The following is a 17,723-nucleotide window of genomic DNA, read 5'->3' on the forward strand; positions in this document are numbered from 1 at the left end:
TGGATCTCAAAACAAGTAGGAATTCCCAATCTGGTGGGTATATAAGAAAAACAAGGTAAATAAAAGCACTGAAATAAGCCTGAGGACCCTGAATTGGAAAAAAGCGAGTTTGAAAACCACGACGATGGATGGAGGTTGATCTTAAGTTAAGTAGCAAGATGCAAGTAGCATCACACAATTCACAGAGAGCTATCCCAGGTACACTAAAGAAAAATAAAGCCATTACTAATGGATTGTCTTCTCACCCAACTTCTACCTTCATCTGCATATACAATTAGAAACTTTCTGTCTGTTTTTTTTGGGTGGTGGATAGGTTTTAAAATTATGTCAACACAACACCGTGCAATCAGATTACCTCCAGCAGCAATAGGCCAACTCCCTCAGCTGGCCTTAGCCTTAATTCTAGAAAAGAAAACAATGTAAAGTTTGATAAAGCTAGCCATTTCTTTTCTTTCATGCATTTCATGGACATTTTTACAAAATTACCTAATTCCACTAATTATCTTTACTGATTTGTTCTGCTCATTATAAATCCCAAGTTTCTGAGTAACATGGAACATTTATGTACTGTAATGTTCTCCACTTCTGTTCTTTAATGTACATTCTCCTGTTGCATTCAGCTCCTGTTTCATCAAAGAAAACCTTATTCTAGACACAATTCAGATTTCGTAGGTGCTCTTATATATAAAAATAATCTCACTCATTCATTATAATCATGCTGTTTCAAAACCTCATAGCTTTGAGTGCAGTTAGTACCATGTAGTTATGCATTACAAAGGACACTATGAAGTATTTCCACTAAAGAGGCTCAGAAGTGTTTCAAGAATCTTAAGTGCAATGTGTTAATATAATGAATGACAGAGTACAACATGATCAAATAATTAAAAATAGCATCCATTTCATACTCATCAAGTAACATTGTACAACATATTTTCAGTTTTATATCTTTTCTGAGATGGCCAATTATGTGGTAAGAAGATTATTGATACAAAAAATGTAAAGAGCCTCACTCTGCAAACAGCCATTCCAAGAGATAGTGGACATTAAAAAGAATAAATGATTGATCACTGGCACCGTACATTGAGAAATAACAGAATATTTCGCATTTTTTAAAAAAAGAGTCTAAAAACATCAATTCATATATATTCTCTGTTAAAATGCATTCAGAGATGTTCAGAAGTGCACATGCTAGATTGCTCCATTGCAAATCCCATCTCATTTTATTTTTACTGCAATCACATTAGCTTCCTTTCACAGTACTTTACTGATTGCTCTGTTTACGCAAGAGATCAGAGTGATTCAAAAAACAAAGTCAAGACCTTAATCCCACCACAGGTTATTAAAGTGCTAATTGAATCATGTTTGCATAAAACATAAATATTTGATCTACGTTCTGTTTACACCACACAGCTGGAGAGCTGTAAAGGCAAAGAACAACAAATGTCTTTTTTAAAATTTGCATTTGGGTTCAGACGATGAAAATGTTGTGTGCAGAACTCTGTGCTTTGAACCTCAAAGCTGAATCATTGCTTTAACATAAAAAGTTACTGGGAAAACTAAAACAACTTCAGACTTCCCTTACAATACAATGTCAAGCACAAATAACAGGCCATATAGTGTATAAAAAGCCAGTTACAGTGACATTACTCAGTAAACTTGTTGGCCTTTTGGAATAGTTGCACTTAGTGGATTTGTTACTCAGAGGTTTGTATGAGACAGTAGTTCGAAACTGGGGTGTGACTGCATTTCCTTTATGTTATTCTGCAGAGAGGAAGCCAGATTCTAACTTGGGAGTTCTGTTAAGAACCCAGTTCTGGAAGCAGATCTACTCTTGAATGTCCTTTTCAAATGAGAACCAGACAGTGGGAGAACCCTAAAATGGACTGTATATTGCCTTAATACCCTCTTTGTTCTCTGCAGTCCAATAAAATACCAGGAGAAAACCCACACAAAAATATGGTGCCACTTTTGCAGGGATGGATCAAATGCTTATGTGGATATTTTACTAGTTTTCTATATTGAGATGTGTCTATATTGATACTATTGTAATTATTTGAAACTTCCTCAACCATTATTAATTACAGCAGGTAAACAGGTGCATCCAGTGTTTGCTTAAGGATGGAAAATCTATATTGGGATTTATTAAACTTAAGTAGTTAAGAGAGGATAAGTGCATGCCTTTGTCCTACACAACAATGGATTGCTCATTTGAAAGCCTCTGACTGCTTCATGTAGCTTTTTGAAGGTAAGTGTAAAACAGGACACAAAAAAGAGCTTTGCTGTCTTTCATTGGCGAGAAAACATGGGTTGGGGAACAAAGAGCTGAGTGCAAAAATATTTGTTTTCATGTGTAAGAGGCATTAATCTGTTCTGCTTCATTAAAACGTCTTGAGCAAAACATAAAAGCTTACACAACCAGTAAATAAGTAAAAAAAAACTTTTAACATGCTTCTAATCAAAGTACCTTTAGTGAACTTAATATAACAAAAATGAAACATCTTTTCCTGCACTTTCATTAATATGAATCACAACACCACAGCCCTGTCCCTGGTGTGACAAAGGCCATGGAAAACCACACACTGCATCTGCTGGCTCACAAACTCATAGCAGTAGTACATGTGCATTGAAGTTCTGGTGAGTCCAGATTCCTGCTTGGACTTCAGTCCAGGAGCTTTATTATGAAGGGTACCTTCAAATGTCAGTATACAAATACTGTTGAAGTTAGAATTCACATTTAGAATAGAATACTTAAATATGATCAAACATACTTGGTTTATACTTGTGGAATTCACATTCTGCCATTCTGGATGGCCAAAGTGTGACTAGTAAAAAATCTAGATAAGAGCAAGCCTGGACGAAACTCTCTTGCACTGCATGCTGCATGCCAGCCCTGCAGTTAAAATTTCATCACGAGCCATTCATTAAATTCACCAGTTGTCACGAAAACAGCTGTGAAACATAAACCTACCAAGCTGGCACACATTCACATGAAGTGCACACTCAGGGCTAAGGAGGCCCTGTGTTCTTAAAAACTCGAGGTGGGATAAGATCTTAAATCTCAAGACATGAAGAGTGTTTAATGCATAGAGACTACTTTTTGCAGCAGAATTGAAACAAAATGATATATCTGTCATAAAGAAAAGCAGATATCATACACACATAATTAGGGAATTTCGCTGATTCTTATGAGTTTTAATTAATAATAATTCCCTGCATTTGTTAGGATGCAGGGGCTATTATGTGGCAGTAGCTTTTTTACTTTTAGAGGAAGCAAGAAATTCATTCACCAATGAAATTAGGGAAGAAAGAAATGCAGATTGTACAAGCCCAAAGTGGAATTTAGCCAGGTCACCAGGGGAAAATAGCTACTGTTATGAGCCGTACCATGGGATCTTTAAAGTCCAAGTAGGACCTTGGTTTAACATCTAAGAATGACACCTCTTACAATATGGCACATTGTTGCTGATCACCATACCGGGGCTTATGTTTCAGTATTCTAGTTCAGTGGGAGCAATACCACCTATGTTCCACCAATACTGCTGGGAACAGCAACCTAGTTTTCTTTTTGGGTCTCCCATCCTAGCACTAACCACCCATACATCATCCATTTTCAGAACTGCTATATCCAATACAGGGTCACAGGGGATCTGGAGCCTGTCCTGGCAAGCAACAGGCACATGCAGGTACAAACACACACTCACAACATGGCCAGTTTTCCCAGAAGTCAATGAGCGTACCAGTATGTCTTTGGACAGAAGGAGGAGATGGAAACACCCCGAGGAAACCCAACGTGAACACAAACAAACTCCACGCAGGACAGCAGCTCGGGAACGAAACCCAGGGCTCCAAGGCTGGGAGGCAGAAATGCTACCCACGGTGCCACTGTGCCACCCTTAGTACTAACCAAAGATATTCAAACAGAGTTTTAAAAAGTGTAGGAGGAGGTATAACTCTAATCGTACCCACATCCGCATCACAATGCTGCATATTTTCAATTTGCATTACTCACGCCACTGCATCCACACCATCACAGCAGATCCGTGGTTTATCTCTGATATAAAAGGAGTGTTAGGATAACCTTCTCCTGAAGGCCGGGTAGCTGCTGTCTGAGATAGGTGAGGTAAGCAAATTATTAGGGTTTGGCTGAACTACTGAAATGATATATTTGACAGTTTACAAGTTTAAATAATATGGATGTCTAATCAGATAAGCAAGTACTGACTGTGTTGAATTGTCTCTAGCGCAATCTTAGTCATATCTGTTTCCTTGCTCTGCTATCTATTCACCAGTGATAATAGGAGCTGAGGTTGATTGGGGGTAATATAGGTAGTTTCAGCTATGAGAACCCCGGTAGACTGAAACTATTCTGTGTAATCCATTCTTCTCCTGTTATTTTTTTTTAACTTTACATTTCCTGGAGCTCTTGAGTGGCCTAACCCATAATGGTTGAGCTTTATGCAGCTCAGACTATGTCACTATCTGAGTGTGAGAGGTTTCCCTATGTGGCGGTGCACACTTTCTGCAAACAACTAGACTCACTGGGATATGTCATGCCTCCATTCAAGACTACATCTCGTGTCACTCACAGCGGAGCTCTACTTGCTATGGAGTTGCACCAAGTCTTAAATAACTGGCAGTTCCAATTTGGGCAGTATGTAAAAATACAAAAGAAATTGTAATTCCTTAGTTTTTTGGAAAACAAGAATGACCCCTTTTTGAAGAATAATGCAATGCAAAAGCAAATGCAATCATAAAACTGTCCATAACTGGTGTTCTGGTTCTGGCACTTTTCAAAAATGTATTCAATAAATGATATATATATACAATAAATAATATTGTGGTTGATGGTTTAGTATATATGTATATTTAACTTTTTATTGAAGAAATGAAAGACAAAATGAATGTGATAGCACAGCCAAAATATTGTTGTTTTGTTCTTAAAGTCAGCCTTTGAGTTGTTGAATACAGCAGTGATAATAGGTTATGTTTTCTTGGAAATAGTAGAAAATAATATTTTAAAGGCTGAGCTAAGATTATTTCTATTTCATATTTTATGTATCACCTTTGATCATAGAAATGCACACCTTTGCTATTTTTCTAATGTATCTCAGGTGCATTCTTCTAGATTTGAATACATCACAACAGAACTTTAAATATCTTGAAGGATTATCATTTTAGAATCTGGCAAAAACCAGTATCTAAAGGTTGGCATGGGTGCCTTTGTAGTTATAGTCCTCATATATGGTACCATACAAAGAGTAAGAGAGTTAGTTTTCACTTTAAAAGTAAACAAACCTACATTTATTCAGACAATGCTAGTGCTGGTTAGCTCAAGTTTCGATGTGGAGTTACAATTCCTGAATTACAGCTCCTGGCTTCCTGCCTTTATTAATGATCCGGTACTTTATTTTTTTATTATTCTCACTTAAAATGTTTACCTTTAACTCCAAATATATTAGAATAACAGCCATGGTCTTGAGTTTGCTTTCAAAGAGTAGCCATCAGCCCAAGGGATGTCCAATGGGCAAGAGGATCTCTCTTTCTAACTATGCCACCAATAGAACACACAGGATCATGAATACAGGGGCAGTCCTGTCCTGACAGTTCAACCTTCATTTCTTACTGGAGGAAAGTGTTTAAGCCTTCTTCCTCTCTTTCAAAGAGTGTGTGTGTCCCACTGCAAGGTGACCTTTGTGCACTCTTCCCTCCCTGCACATCTCTGTGTAATATGCACCTTTCCCTACATTTTGTGACTTGCTGTCATTGCATACTGTATCTTCATACACATCCGTGCTCTCTACACACGTTGTAGGTACTCTATATTGGCAGACATCTGGTTGCTGTTACAACTGAAAAGAAAGTGTTGGGGTGACAGACCTCAGGATGTGACTTCTGTGAAGAGCTCTGTGTTCCTTGTCCTGGATGAAGCTCCATTGCTAAGGATATCTGAACATGTATGGTGAGATGGGAATAGAGTTCTTAGCACAGAGGTACACTGAAGACAATCCATCACAGAATAATATAAAATTTAAGTAAAGTACCATCATTGACATCAGTTCAAGTGGGTAACTGTGTAAGCATGTACAGGCTGCAAAGGAACAGGTAAAGGTTTATTCCATGCTGAAGGGAAAAGAAAAGAGACACAGAGACACAATGTTTTGGTTGGGAGGCCTTCTTCAGGTGTGAGAAGAAAGTGTGATAACAAGACTCCACAGCCTAAACCTTGTGCTCTTTTCTTTTTATTTCAGCATGAAATAAACCTTTACTTGTATCTTTGACATTAACCAGATTTGTTGTGGCATTCCATGCATCACTAACAACATATCTAAATTCGATCTTAATGAAAAACCACAGACTTGAAGCCTCTTTCTCTTTTTCTTTCTTTAAAATATCATTTTAAACAGATGCTTAACAGGAACTGCACATGATATCTTGCAAATTGCAATTAAAGGTCAAACATGGCAGTGGTTTCAAAAAATAAATTCAAGCATTTAATTGCACAAACATGTACATTGACACACAATCATGCAAATTGATAAGAAAATATACCCATACCGTGACTCTAAGGAGAGGAAGTGATACTAGATGGATAGGGCACATTATTGCCACAAACATAAAATAACTCAGGATGTGATCTTTCAGCTTGTGTTTCAAATGTCAGTCTTTAGCTCTTTATAAAGACATTATAATATGTGCTGACAAACACATTCAGTAAATAAAAATGTGTAGATTGCAAATTCAGAAATTCTTGAATTCAAAAATATAAAAAACCCCAACAAATTCTGCAGAAATATTTTACTTGTTTTATTATATGCTTTCTGTTTCTTCGGAAATTCAGAGTATTACAACATATACAGTGTGGTGAAAAAGTAAGCATACCCCTTAAGCTTTTCCGATTCCTTTTTTGGGCATGGTGTGTTACTACAAACCAGATTATTTAAGACCAAACTGAAAAATTTCCTGATTTTATATATAGGTGGAAATCACTTTCTGGAGATCAACTAATCATTTGTACATGTTTTGGTGCTCCTGATTCTACATACCTTCTTAACTGAGATGGTAGGATTTAGGGTGCACATACAGTACTTTTTCACACAAAGTTGAATGTTTGCTGATTTTTCTTTAAATAAATAAAGTGGCCAAGTAGAATTATGTGTGTTATTTGTCAGATGTGGTTAGTTTTATCCACTATTAAGACTCAGTATGGACTAGGTGAAGGTCAAATATGTCTAAATATGTTAAACCATGAAGCCATAAAAGGGGATGTCCTTACTTTTTCAGCACATTGTACTTCCTTCTTGGAATACTGGTCAGTACCTGGATGGGAGACCTCCTGGGAAAAACTAAGGTTGCTGCTGGAAGAGGTGTTAGTGGGGCCAGCAGGGGGCGCTCACCCTGTGGTCCACGTGGGTCCTAATGCCCCAGTATAGTGATGGGGACACTATACTGTAAACAGGTGCCGTCCTTCGGATGAGACGTAAAACCGAGGTCCTGACTCTTTGTGGTCATTAAAAATCCCAGGGCGTTTCTCGAAAAGAGTAGGGGTGTAACCCCGGCGTCCTGGCCAAATTTCCCATTGGCCCTTACCAATCATGGCCTCCTAATAATCCCCCTCTATGAATTGGCTTCATTACTCTCCTCCCCACTGATAGCTGATGTGTGGTGAGCGTTCTGGCGCACTATGGCTGCCGTCGCATCATCCAGGTGGATGCTGCACATTGGTGGTGGTGGAGGGGAGACCCCATTACCTGTAAAGCGCTTTGAGTGGAGTGTCCAGAAAAGCGCTATATAAGTGTAAGCAATTATTATTATTATTATTATAATACTTAATGTATGCATTCCTCAAATCATTCGGACACTTGCAGGTGAGTGGTGAACAGTAATATTTTGAATTTCCTTTTGCAATTCTTGCAAAGGGAGTCAGTGCAAGAATGCTGAAATACGAGATATATGCTCATGCATTTTAATTTTATTTAGGATTCTTTGAGTTCTAAACATGCTAGAGCTAGATAGGAACATGCTTGGATACACTAGCAAACACTACACTGCAATAATTCAGTCTGGAAAAGACAAAAGCATCAGTTAGCTTTCCTGCATTAGATTGTGAGAGATGTAAATGGATATGAGAGATGCTACAAAGCTAAAAAAGACACATGCACAACATTGTGAACATGAGCATCAAATGCAAGATTCAGATCAAAGGTTACACCAAGCTTCCTGACTTAGCACTTGGACTGATTCCAGAACTAAGATTCACATGTTTTCAGAACTGATAAGGAGAGTCAATCAGCATAACCCTGGGCTTGCCCTGTGTTCAGTAGTAAAAAGGCTTGAAACAAGCATTTTTAACATAATCTGAACAGTGAAACAAGATTGTTAGTGCTTTATTAATGTCATATTTCATGCAAACATAAATTTAGGAGGCCACCAGCACAAAAATGAAAACTGATACCATAACTACAAAGAATCTGACCTATTAGTTACATATAGATATTAAAAGAATAGGACCATGAACAGAGTCCTATGGAAAGCCAGATGTGACCACCTTTGCTGAGAATGAACAATGCAATGAAAAACTTAGACAAAAGCAGTACCAGTGATATCAACAACCCTTTCTAGTCTAATCAACAAAACGGTATGAACAAAAGAATCAAAGGTAGCACTGAGGTTCAACAGGACAGAAATGGACAAAAAAGCAGCCATCATTAGTAAACCTAACAATCACACAGCACTTTGGTCTTTCTAGCATTAAAACCACAGTACCAACACAGAACACAAAGAAAAAACTCTCTTGTTTGTTGAATTGTAAGATCCATCTGCACAGAAACCACACTCCTTAAATTTTACAGTGTGTTTTATTAAAAAGAGGTTTGAAAAGCACACAAATGTTGTTGAGAGGACAGAAAAGTGCCTTCCATAAACAAAATAAGATTACTATTTTAAATCAAGGTTTTATTAAAAGCTTATTTTGCTCTTAAGCAGCCAACATGTACTTAGAACAATAACAAGTTATAATGGTGATGTGTTTGTTTCAGTTATTTATACTTTTGCCAGTTCATTTATTTATGACATTTCGGTCCCAAAATCAGTGACCAGAAACATTGTAAGTTCATATCAAAATTTGTTGTGACTCTGATAGTAACAGCACAACAGCATAGCAACCTTCCTCAAAGGTTTTACTCACCAGACGGGAAAACAGTTGTCATTAAAGTCTATTGATGTTATCAAATGTAATATAACTGCTCTCACTATAATGAAGACTACCTTTGCTTTTCACTGGTAACTCTGTGTAATATTTTACAAGCAATAAGCAAGTTAGGTTTTCAGTTTAAACTTATATATATATCTCCAAAAAAGATGAGCATGTACTGTATGTTTGTGCAGTATATGCAGTGTTTTGCAAATCTTTTCTCTCTTCCCCCTTCATTTAAAAAGGAATATGGTTGGTCAAATGTGAATGCTGGAAGTAAACACGTTAAGGGTGAAAGAACATAAATCTTGGCCAAATCTTCATAGAAAAATAAAAAAACTTAAATTTATTTTAGATTTTATTTGATTTAATCCTTTATTTAACCAGAAGAGTTCACTTTGCACAGGGCAAACATCCAGCCATGCTAGGCCTGAAACAATGCTTTCCACATTCCCTGATAAGATGTTGCAGTGACGTGATGTAACAGTATTTAAGGTCCAGCGAGTTAAGTATGCTATGCTGAATACACTATGTTCTCAGTACAGAGCTCATGACCTGTTCTGTCCTGGCAGGCTTTTATTAGAGCATGTGAGAGCGCCTCTGCTCTCAGTGTCTTATCACCGCTGTGTTGTTGCAATAATCACTGTACAGGATAGCCAGCTTACCATTTAGCCTTGCAAGGACAAAGCCAGCTTTGTGATCGGTTCCTCCTCAAACTCTAAAATTGTCCCTAATCTGCAGTTACAGACCACCATCACAGAATGAATAGACTAGAAAGAGAAACAAACATTGGCCTAACCTGCACAAATGTAACCCCCTGTAGCACCAAACAGCAAGCAACACTGACTTTTAAAGAAGTAAAACATAGTTTTCATTTACATAACAATTTTCCCAAGCTGTTTTTTGTACTCGTATGTTGAATTTTTTCAGAATATTGCTTATATTTACCGAGAGTGCATACAAATATGAAACTAACCAGTGTACTTAGCATTTGCAAAGGATTTTATACAAATCAGTCATTAAGTTTTAAAATTCAAGGTCATTCATTAATGTCAGTTATAGTTGTGAGATTGTAAGCATTTCAATGTGACCAGTTTTACAATTTAACTGAACACATTTAAGAAATGAACACCAAGGGGCCAAAACAATACTGTGCATCAGCCATAATATATCACTAATACACTACCTGAGGAAAGGTAAGAATGCTATTTTATTGAATTTGCAATGTCTTTATAATTCTGGGATACTAGAGGTATAACTATAATAATCCATAATTCAGAACATCTTTTTAAACCAAAGTGAGATGTTATATAACTCCCTTTCTAGCATTGTGGTTTATAGTACATCCGATGCAAAACATTTAAATACGAGAAGATGACAGCAGAATAATTTCTACAATGCATGTGCCAGCTTTTAAAGCTTATTAAAAGCTTCTCACCAACATGAATTTCATAGTCCATCTATTTCTCAAGATATTTGTTTGGTTTCTTATGTAAGTATGAATCAACTACCACCTCTGGTCAGAAAGTGGGTTTCCTGGAGTCAATATACAGCAGTAACCAAGGCATGTTGCATAGCTAATTTTGATCTGAAAACTCAGTCATGCCAACCCTATAAGTCTTGGTATTCATAATTAAAGATATTCAGTTTGACGTGCTTTCATTTTACTTATTACTGGTTCATATTTTAAACTAAAAGTAGTATGGAGTCTAAAAAAACCCTAATGTTCATAATTCACTTTCATTTACTGCCATAGAAAACTATATTAACTTGATCTGTTTTTATTCATTCAGAGCAGCAAAAAAAGTAGCAGAGGGGCGTGACTGCTGTGATCTGTTGAGCTCAGGGATTCGTACCCATTGGATCTACTGCACCTTTGAGAAATGACTTGTCTGTCTGCTCTGGTCTTATCAGCTCACATACCTGAGTGAGAGCCAGCAGGAAGAAAGGCTGAAACTGACTGTTCTTTCTTAACTGATTGTCTGCAGAGTTCCAATGCTAAGACTACAGAATTGGCTGAAAAAATCACACAAACCTATCTGCCTGGAAACTGGTGTTGACTGCAATAACTGTCTCTAACTGACTGTTTTATGTTTTGCAACAGTGGTGAATAGTCTTTGCCCATGTCCTCCTGTGAATATTTAGAGGTCATGCTCTGTGCAGACGCTATTACTTGTGAGAGGCACATTCATTGAAATAAATGATTCATTACTCAGAAGGAACTATAAAAGCAACAGATGAATTAAATACATTAAACAATCACGGTCTTTGGACTCTGGAAAACTTTCAGTAGCTGTGGAATGATCTCCCAATTCAAGTCAGATCTTTCAGTTTTAGCCTGCCTGTCTTAAAACTCATTCATATACCATAGCTCTTAAATCTGTTTAATTCATTTTATTAATTTGTGTGTATCTAACTCTTGTTTCATTGTTTTCTTGTGCAGTGCCTTGAGACAATGCACCATGAAAGGTGATATGAAAAATATGATATACTCTTATTTAACCAAAATAGGAGAAAAGAAGAATACACTAGTGTATTTTAGGATATATATGATATAATATATAATATAGTATAATAACTATTGTCAGTAATTATCAAATGGTGTTGAAGGTTCACAGGTGGCAGTTAATGGTGTCTGTGTGCAGACAGCTGTGTAAAGGAATTAAAGTGTTCGTGCAAGTCAGAAGAAAACAAAACCTCAATCCCAAATTGCTATATTAACTGGGTATTACAATTACACAAGAGGAGTATAATCAAGTGTTTTGGGTGCTGGCAAAACCAGTAAGCAATGCTATCTTATAAGATTACTGAATAACAAACTGTAAAGGCTTTCTAGACAGAGAAAAACTAAGCACCATTTTAAGACCGTATACTGTGATTTAGATTTTTTCTTATGAAAGCAAGTAATTAGCAATTCTATAACAAGTTATGTATATGCATAAACCGATGTTGTAAAACCCAGTAAAATACTTTGTTTTTAACAACATTTAAATGCAAAAATGTATTATAATTTTGCATCCAACTATCTTCTTCAGTTCATATGACTCTTGTACTACTCTTCATTCATCTTTATTGTAATATAATCTGAATGAGATCTTTGCTTTAAAATTCATCAGACATCCAAGAGTCCCATTCTGAGTAACAATTTGTTTTCTATGTTTTAATTGTGTTATTTATGTTAGGTGTTTGCATCTATTAAATCGTTCAATACAATATCTGAAGTAAATAAATTGTGTGAAGACATAAATATGTGCTATGATAATTTACAGTGCACTCATAGTCTACTGTAGTTTTGCATGGCGTAAATATATAAGACGACAGGAGACAAACTGCAAGCTCTGTATAAAAGGACAAATCTGCCATACAAATTTGTATTACTGGACTTTCACAATTCATGAGTAGGATATTCAGGGATATCAAGTGTGTGGGACATGCAAGGCATGGTGGAGTTAACTCCTGACTCTATATCAGCTAGATATCATTGCGAGTTAGTCGAAAATAGAAAATCGTGGGTGGCATAACAGTTGACACTCAAAAATGGTGCAAAGTAAAGTATATCTCCAAACATTACATTACAATGCAATTATTTTCCTTGCTGCTACTGATTACTGACTTTGCATACCAGATTCTGACTCTAATAACCTTTTAGTTTCACATTTGTGTCATCATCCAAATATGGCCCAAATTTGTCTTCATTCAGTAGTTGTCTTGTTACTCCTCTACCTTCAAATGTTCTTGGGATCTGTGGGACCAGTGTGCTGCTGGTACTACCTTACCAGTGCCAGCTGTCTCATCTTATGCAAGGAGAAGGAGCAGTGAGGTCACAAATCAGTCTTCTTTTGGGTGGTAACTAAAAAACTTCATAGTTTTATTGTCTTATTCATTTGGTAAAATATTTATCCCCAGGCAAACTATGATGATCCAACACACATTGTGAAGCTTCCACCTATCCATTTATCTGAGCATGGTCACAGCAAAGAAGCATGCAGCCCGGCTTTTTTAAAACACAGAACTGTTTCTGTGTTTATTTTTGCTGATACCATCATTTTCTTTCTCTTTTCATTTCTAGCCGCAGAAGGCAACCTTCATGTTAATCACCTTCTAAGCAAAGGAAGGCCAGAGGTTGAAAGCATATGGGAGATGTATAGAACAAAGTCATAAAAAAGTATCAAAGAGAGTGGCTGGGGGAAACTCACCTGCTGCTTTTGATGTGGTGAGTTTAACATGAAGGCTCCTCTTCTCGTCAGCAGCACAAAGAGAAGCGGCCCTGTGGATGACACCAGCTGTAACCAGACACCTGCCTCCCAGGTAGACCTAACAGCTGGCTTAAAAGAGCTGCTTCCCATCTGGCCATGCACCTCTGAGTGAGGCAGCACAAGAAGAAACATGAAAGGTACTCGTAAGATCTGAAAGCTGCCTTTTTTAAACCAAATTAACCTTGTGCATTTTACTTGTGTATCCAAAACCCTGCATTTTATAGAATGCCTTGAAGAAACGTGGTCAATGCTCCAACCTCAAACACCTGTGAGCAGTAGAAACGGAAGCAAAGTCCCGCTGAGACAACAACAGCAAACGTCATACTGCAATTTAAAAAAACGATCAGCTCAACATGTTGTATATAGAAATAAAATGAAAAGGGTGTCAGTCTGCACCTAAGTTCCAGCTGGGAAAGAGAAAGGTTTAGCCTGTGGGACTCGGCAAGCAAGGAACGCTTGGAGAAGATATAGTTTAGGCTGTACTGATGGGGTCTCAGCCAGGCTGTGCGGTAGTTTGTGTGCTAGGCCCGATGGGGATGAAGTGCACTGCCTAGGAACAGGGTTGGCCAACTGAAACATGGTTAACTGGGGGGACCAGCTCCTGGAGGAGTGGGGCATTGTTTGGCGAGGTATTAATGTATCTTCTCCCCACAGCTGATTCTAGATGGCACCACTGTATAAGTGCACCTGTACAAGCAACGTGTAGAGGATAATTGAATGAGCAAGCTTTTTTTTTCAAAATTCCATGGTGCATCTCAGGCATGCTGTGGAGTAGCCAAAAAAAATCTTCTTGTTGTTGTTCATATACTGTGGAGTCATAGTTCATGTCTGTTGGCACTGCATGCTTGCATGAAACATGCCTGATTGTGTCTAGTTTTCAATACAATATATAAAATACAGACAGGAAATTTGTCATTTCCATACTAGTCAGTGCATTTCAGTGTCCCGACTAAACTTGCTTAAATGCAGCAGAGAACTGAAACAGAAGCGTGACTGTTAATGGGGAGAAACTGTTGAATATTCCCAGACATTTGCATGAGTCAGCAATGAGCATTTTCTTTGCTTAAATTATCCAGTATTGCTGTATTCATCTCCTGCCAAGATCTTCAGGCTGTGATTCCTTTGAGGCAGGAATGATAAAGAGATGTTAAGTACACAGGGTCACCTGAGCTGATGACTAAAACTAACAATAGTAACGCCAAACAACACCAGGCTTCAAAAGACATCAATGTCAATGAGAAAAAAAAACACATAACAGTGCAGATTTTTAAATACTTACTGTACTTTTCTTTTGTTTTTTTATGAAGTGATACTTCAGAAGGAAGGACAGCCTCCTCTCACACAAATACCCTTTGAGGCTTTTGATCTGATCTGTCTTTTAAGTACATTTCACAGAAAGAGCAGACAATGAGTTTCCCCATTCTTCTTTGAGCTTATGAGGATACCAAGATTAAAGGGAAATGTTTGTCAGTGAACTGACAGGTTTCAACAAATCACAAAATTGGGCATTTTAAAAGTGGTTTTCACAGTGAACAGTCTAAGCTACTTATGTTAAAGTTGTCAGTTTTCTATTATTTTCCCCATCTATCCATTCGCAGGACTGAGGTCATGTGCCAGCTCTCACTCTGGATTAGAACCTTGTCCATCTATAGCAAGTCAACAGATAAAGGGACCCAAAATGGAATGTCATTCTGAGGTGGGGAAAAACAAAACTGGAGCTCCTTGAGAAAAAGACATGACCAAGCGAGCACACATACACTCCATACAGAAGGTGTCTCAGGTTGCAATCTAATTGAGTTTTTGTGGAAGAAATGCTTACTGCCACCCCAGCATAAATATCTAATTTTAAATTTCTTTTGCCTTTTTTTTTCTTCTCAGATTGTGGAATCTTCAAAAGGCAGGCGACACGTTACCGTATCGACGTAGAAGTCCATTTAAACTTTTTTGGTGCTGTGTTGTCTTGTGATGTCGAATGCAAAGATGAGGACAGTCTGTGCCTCTCGCTGTGAAAGGGGTTGTCGCATTGTGAGGTTCACAGCAGGAGTGTGGTGTTTGCAGATTGGAATGCTAGCACCCCAGCGCTTGCATTGCAGGCAGTCATGTCATTTTCACACGCTGAGCACATGATTAAGGTAACCAGAGACCATCGCACAAGTGTTGACTGACTGATATTCATTGCTCACTAACATAATGCCCAAACAAAAGTTACTTAAACAATTTATAGCAACATAAACTGTAGGTTTTAATACCTTCTGAGTGACCAACCTTAGTTAATATTCATTGTACTATTTCGCAAATGTACTTTATTAAAACTTGTGTTTTGCATTACAATAGGGCATTCAATAAAAATATCAATTAAAATGCTTTAAAGCCATTTATGTTCATTAAGGTGCAGATAAAGGTTTCACGCATGTCCCGTGTCTTACAAACACCTGAGTATCTCCAAATACAAAACTTGATTACAGGACACAAAAAAGTGTTATACATATATAAAATCATGCATAATACTGTATTGCATGTGTGAAAAATATACTGGTGTATTTAGGATTCGTAACACGGTATATGTCAAGTCAATGAACTCATTATAATATATTGAAACATATGTATGAGCTTTTTTAATATACAGCAATGCATAATCTGTTTTTTATTCATCTTAAACTGAACTATTCAATAATTCACGCTTGCTTGCTTCTTTACCCAACTCCTAAGTATTCTATAGAAAAAGGACAAATGTTTGACTCATGTTGTTGTTAAGCAGTTTGGGTTTTTGCTGTAAATGTGTGGTGAACAGTGAGGAATGTTTGCACTGTGGAGGAAATCTGTGCACAAAGAAAATTAATGTCAGTGTCGAAAATATTATAATTTGCATTTAAATACCCACATTTAGGCATTTAGCTCATTACATGTCATTATAATAGAGGCACGTATAGACCATGACTCTCCCAGGTTTGTCTAACAAAACAAAATAAATTAGAATATTCCACTGTGGCCCACAATAGTTTTTCATCAACAAAATTTGGAATTCAGACCTGCAGAATGTTTCAACGTGCACATGCAGGTTTTTTTTTTCAAATGCATTGTGTTTAAGTGAATACTAATTGTGGACTTCATGTCAACTGAAAATTTACGATGAAGGTATTAGTTTTCGTGAAAAAACCAGCTGAAATATGCATTGTATTTTCTGCCTCTGCTATTAGTGTTCAGAAACATTTTCCATGACACAATCCAGTATAGAAGGACTGCTAGCTTGGTTGTTGTTTCTGTACTGTACCAGTACAGTATTTGTCTGACCGGGGTGTGCTGTCATTTTATCTAGGGTGTAGTCCTACAGTACATTGCTCTCTGTGCTTTTGGAATTTGCTCTGAGTTGCTGTTCTCCTTCCTGGAATGAAGCTTTCTATAATGAATAAATGGATGACCTAACATAAAACTTATTAATACAAATGTGAAGCCCTAAAACATAATGGAGAAGCAATCTTTTTATAATTGTGGAAAAATGCAGGTCTGTACAGGTATGTCTTTAAATGCAGTAAATGAAATGCACTTTAAAAAACAGGATTACACATTTTGGTATCCACACTATGTTATAAACATTCAGTGTGTTCTCACAAATACAAAGCAGTGTAAAACATTAAAATGGAAAATTGAGGAGAAATCCTTAATGTATTTACTATCAGTCAGTTGTGCCAGAGATATTGATAAAAGCTTTGGATAGGAAGTTGATCCTAGGCATATCACCTTAGACTATGTCTTGGTGCTCTGAACTGTACTAACTCGTGTACCTTTATATGATTAAACTGTGCAAAGTGAGTTGCCAAAAAAGGATTCAGTTTAGATGGTTTTTGTTTAGTCGTCCCATGCTTAATGGTTTTATCAGAAACGTTTTGATGTGGCATGATTCAAGCCACTTGTATTCAGGTGAAAGTTCAGGTACAACGGGCAAGTCCTTGTGGCCAAGGCCTTATTCAAATCTCATGCATTGCCACATAAGACAAGGAACCTTGCCAAAGCCCTCTCAGCTGAGAATGGCTTTGCACTCTTTGTGGGACTGCAAGCTACTGAACGTAACTCTTTTTCCATATATGGGCACGGTTTATCAACAAGCACAGCATAAACTGAGTAACGATTTTTTTATTGTGAGTCATAGTACAGTACCTGCCTTCACCTTAGAACAGTCTACTGACCTGATGCTGACAAGAAACTGTATTTATAGGTCGAGTCTCAAATATTTGCTGTGTCCAGGTCTTTTTTTTGCTCTTTTGTTCATGCCTAAAAAC

At 37.3% G+C, this 17,723-nt stretch overlaps 1 long non-coding RNA gene across 2 annotated transcripts; it reads left to right on the top strand.

Moving 5' to 3' along the window:
- The first annotated feature begins 4,014 nt into the window (after positions 1 to 4,014).
- On the top strand, positions 4,015 to 15,777 carry LOC107079842 (uncharacterized). Of its 2 annotated transcripts, none has more exons than XR_011189175.1 (3): positions 4,015 to 4,120; positions 13,441 to 13,583; positions 15,325 to 15,777. It is a non-coding gene; the product is annotated as an uncharacterized lncRNA (long non-coding RNA). The 2 variants fall into 2 exon arrangements; XR_011189174.1 differs by having other exon boundaries at positions 4,015 to 4,115.
- The last annotated feature ends 1,946 nt before the right edge of the window (positions 15,778 to 17,723 follow it).

The sequence above is a fragment of the Lepisosteus oculatus genome, chromosome 3, assembly GCF_040954835.1.
Source record: "Lepisosteus oculatus isolate fLepOcu1 chromosome 3, fLepOcu1.hap2, whole genome shotgun sequence".
NCBI lineage: Eukaryota > Metazoa > Chordata > Actinopteri > Semionotiformes > Lepisosteidae > Lepisosteus > Lepisosteus oculatus.